The sequence below is a fragment of the Ixodes scapularis genome, unplaced genomic scaffold (genome assembly GCF_016920785.2).
Source record: "Ixodes scapularis isolate PalLabHiFi unplaced genomic scaffold, ASM1692078v2 PGA_scaffold4__175_contigs__length_147842914, whole genome shotgun sequence".
Classification (NCBI taxonomy): domain Eukaryota; kingdom Metazoa; phylum Arthropoda; class Arachnida; order Ixodida; family Ixodidae; genus Ixodes; species Ixodes scapularis.
This window is the reverse complement of record NW_024609879.1, coordinates 84,511,719-84,515,849: the sequence shown is the minus strand read 5'-3', so window position 1 is coordinate 84,515,849 and position 4,131 is coordinate 84,511,719.

Below are 4,131 nucleotides of genomic sequence, written 5' to 3'. Positions count from 1 at the left end.
GAAGAGTTAAAATATCGAAGATAGCATTTTTTTTAATTGATTTGCAAAAGTATGCATATTTAGTAAAATGCCTCGATTTGAGCGTTTCTCGTCAACTTTTCCTGCTAATCAGGACGACAATATTTATAGCAAAATAGAGGACAACACGCTGGCAAAGTTTGAAAACGGGCTTGAATAAATGCGGACAAAAAAAAAAGTTAAAACTTTGGCAGTATTGCTTAATGTGCCGTCGTCTGTGCGATTTTTTTTTTTTTTTTTTATTTCAAAATAACGACGTCGATACGTAGTTATAAATAATTTGGGTCAACCATTCCGATACGGGCCAGCAGCCACAACACATTTTCGGGGAGAGCTGCCTGAAATGCCAATTTTGCTAAATCCACAGACAACGCTTCAGATTGAGCAGGTGTTTCTGACTTGTTTTCTTGAAGGTAACTTTGTTTTGTTTTTTCCTAAAACAAAGACCGGTTCCGTTTTTCTGGGCATTGAGGCAGCAAGATGCATTTTTCTGGTCAAAATTAAAAACTGTCACCGGACACGGTCGGCCGTTCTTATCTGAAGACAGAGACGTCCTAGAGAAAGCTGCTGCGGCATAACATAACAGAACTGCATGTATATTTGACGCACAAATATCAGTAAGCTAGGTGGCCTCTTTACGTTTTATTTATGTAGAATACGCTTGCAACATCACATTTTAATGCTTTCTTTTAGTGGGTAGAGGAAACTCGGACCCTTCACGTAACATATTTTTGTAGATTTACTTTTTCGAGTACAAAAGAGGGATTTTAGTAGTGGAGGAGAAGTAACCAAACTTAGGAACGACTATAGAGACACGACAAGAAATGTAGAAACGAAAACTGGTGGTCAGTCAAGTGCAAAACAAGCACCCAGGAGATTTTATTCACATTGCGTGGTCGCATTTTAATATTGCAATTATGAAATTCGTCTAAATTTGGAAAATAGACGCAAGTGGAAACGTTCTCAATTAAAAGAACGCATGTTGTTCCTTTCCTCACTCAGAATACTGTAGCGGGACTTCGCTCTTCCTCCACAACCCCAATACAGTGAAGACGATGACGAGTTAATGTTTCAAAGGCCTGCTCATAGAATGATAACATCATGTCCCTTGCAGTGCCGTATTCACTGTGACTTTAGGGGGCTCGGCGAACATTGCATGGGAGATCATTGTAGTGATAAGCTGGGTGGGTAAATAACTAAAATCTGCTAATCAAGTTTCCCACGAGCGGGTTTATGGCTGGTGTTGGAATTATATATTTAAAGTCATTAGAGGCTAAATAAATTTGGACGTATTGCTAAAACCCAAAGGGATTTTAGGTATCTAGGTTTTCAGTTTTCACATTGATTTGTTTTGGGTTATCTTGCGGAGCGGATCCAGCGGTATTTAAATGGACCAAACATAATTGGCTGGTTTGGCCACGGGAATCGCACTACCGCTATTTCTGCATATTGAATAAAGCAATCACTCGCTAACCCCCCGTACAAAATAAATAGCGTGTTAATTGCAAACACAATGTTTATATTGACAAAATATTTTAATCCGGAGCGCATGTCGCGGGAGAGATCATTTGGTAGTGTTTTATTATGGTCATTTATGTAATACAGTGTCGCGAGAAATATATTATGTAATTAAAAAATTATTATATATTGACAGTGCTACTGCCGAACTCTCCACGCCGGTCCGTTTGTAAAGACGGATTTTGAAGTAATGTCTTGTGATTGTCTTTGTCGCCTCGTGTCCAATGTGTTTGTAATTGACAAGTGTTTATTTGAATCTACGTTCAGTACATTCAACCTTACGTTCAGTACGGTCTCGCTTATTTTGCTCGAGTTATTAAATTTGTATTTGTTTTAATTTTTTTCCCTTTAGTTGTGTCTGTGCGCCGCTTTTTTTGAAGAGATATACAGGGTGATCCTCGAACCAGCTGGGACCCCTTCAAACGTCGCCGCGGACCACAGTTTGAGAACCGCTGGACTAAGATGTGCTAAATATCTTGAGTTAATTCCGTGATTCGTCATGTTGCAGCTGCTATTTTAGAGACAATTATTATGGGCGGCTTTATCTCGGCAGTGTGCTTTGAAACGAATTTCAATTTATCCTGCTCGGAATTTGTTTTATCGCTTGGAAGAGCAAGGCTGATGAATTTTTGCGACTCGTTATAGCATGAATGAACTGGCTTAGAAATAGTTACTGAACAGTGAGAGCGTCTCGTGAATTTGACTATTGGGGAGGGGATCGAAATATAGGGACCGCTTTGTCTAGATTGTTGTCCACACAGTTGGGTGTTTATTTCGAGAGCATACACATTGGTTACCTTGTACATAATTTACAAACGACCACCACTTTCGGCGGTGCGGTTCCTCGCGCGTTACCCTGACCATTGCTTTATTCGCACGAGGACTATAACACGAGTTCGTGCATCTCGCAGACTCTGAATCGTTCTTTTAGATTTCCTTTGAAAAATACACAAGCAGTTTACATTTGTCGTCCATACACGCGGACCGTGTGTGGACGTCAAATGTACCGGACGCTTTGCAGCAGATGTGCATGGGCGCGACCATAACTGACCTTCATTTTTGATTTCCTTTTATTCGGGTCGCTTCGCTTTACTACTGTGGTTACATGAGAAGCCAATGCTTTTCTAGACACCATGGTGTTCCTTTCACCGACGCAGGCTTTGTTTTCACTCATCATCGCTAGTTTTTGTGGCCCGGCCTCTTGGCAAGACACATGGTCAGTTATGGCGGCTCTAATTTACGCGTGAGCAAAGCGTCTATACGTCACCTCAAGTAGCCCTAGGTGTGCCAGCCACACAAGCCAGCGTGGAGCGGGCCTTCTGGGCGCTGACATATATTTTATCGTACCAGAGGTCTCGCATTTCACCGAGCACAGTTGATGACGTGCTGCTTCTGAGTTCATGCTCAGTGCCTTGATCATGATATCGTCCTCAACGCAATGAACATGATCTCAGAAGCAGTGTCGATTACGCGGATCCCTCCAGAGCTCTTGAATTATCTATTTTTGTGTAAAAGGAAATGTTAAATTCTTTTCCAATTTTTTTTTTTTTTTTTTTTTTTTGAACACAAATTGTTAGGCTTGCTTCAAACGGGGCAACTTTTCCAGCAATTTTGAGGTTGCTGGCGGGTTGTTCCCTAACTTTCCCTAGATCGACGCGAATTCTTGAGATCGGGTCCGGCTCGAACAAGCGAGCTACTCGGAGCAATTCGAAGACCGTTGAAGCGGCTGCAGCCAATCAGAGACGCGATATTTTCACGTGACACCCCTGTGGTGGTGATAATGACAGCTAAAGACTTAGTTCTGATTTGGAATAGATCGTTTTCGGAAATAAATAGTTTCAGAAAAATGAGTTAGTATTCTCAACGCCGTTCAAAGATATAAGAACGCGTTTGTAGCGCGTAGCTGGGCGTCTAAGTAGTGAAAAAAGAATCAAATTTAATCATGATGATGGCAAGTCGGAGCGATTCGGTTGCTGCGTGTGAACGCGGGCGGCCGGTGTTGCTGGTGTTGCGACGTCAAGTTGCTGGGTGAAATTGCTCCGTCTGAAGCGTGCCTTACGAGTTGTTACGGACCATTATTTGTTTCGTTCCGGAGCAGAAACGGAACTGAACTTATTTTGTATGGAACGCAAATGAAACCGGTACGAAAATACATTTTGTTCCAACACCCTGCTTTTACTTCATACGTTGTGTAAGTCATATTGTCAAAAGTCGTCTAAATCAATTTTACCACACCTTCCGAGCGAGCCCTGCGGCTTTGCGATAGTTATCGTACCAGCTCAAGGGCTCTGCATGGGCCAGACGAAGATTAAACATTGCGATGGCGAGAACGCCAGCCCCGCGTCGCCGTACACGACGACGGACGGCGTTCTTCCCCACGAACAACGGCGGTGCTTCTTCCAAGCGAGAGTACTACGCATAGTTGCAACTCGTCTAGCTTCAAACAGCGTGCCCGTTCGCGGAGCGCGTTTCTTGGCGGTTGCATGGTTGGACACGGAGCCCGTCTCAAGCTTATGATGGACCGCAACGGACGCTACAAGCCGCAGGAGCCAATCCAGCGCATATGAACGTATCGCGTGGCCACGCGCCTCGTGC